The sequence below is a fragment of the Odontomachus brunneus genome, unplaced genomic scaffold (assembly GCF_010583005.1).
Source record: "Odontomachus brunneus isolate Ranch 3 - 2012 unplaced genomic scaffold, Obru_v1 Obru_scaffold_239, whole genome shotgun sequence".
Lineage (NCBI taxonomy): Eukaryota > Metazoa > Arthropoda > Insecta > Hymenoptera > Formicidae > Odontomachus > Odontomachus brunneus.
In genome coordinates, this window is record NW_022639689.1 from 85,246 (window position 1) to 85,449 (window position 204).

The following is a 204-nucleotide window of genomic DNA, read 5'->3' on the forward strand; positions in this document are numbered from 1 at the left end:
TACAAAGGTATACAAAGGGTCCGATTTCTAACCTCGCAGGGTTTACTCGCACGTTGCTATACGATTCAAGAGAACGTTTCTCGTTTCAACCTCAATATCGCAACGAATAAAGATATATATCTAAAGTGTATCGACCGCTTCCGAAACGTACGCACTCCGTTAATTACTTAATACTTGATAATCGGTTCGATCTAGCCACGGTCT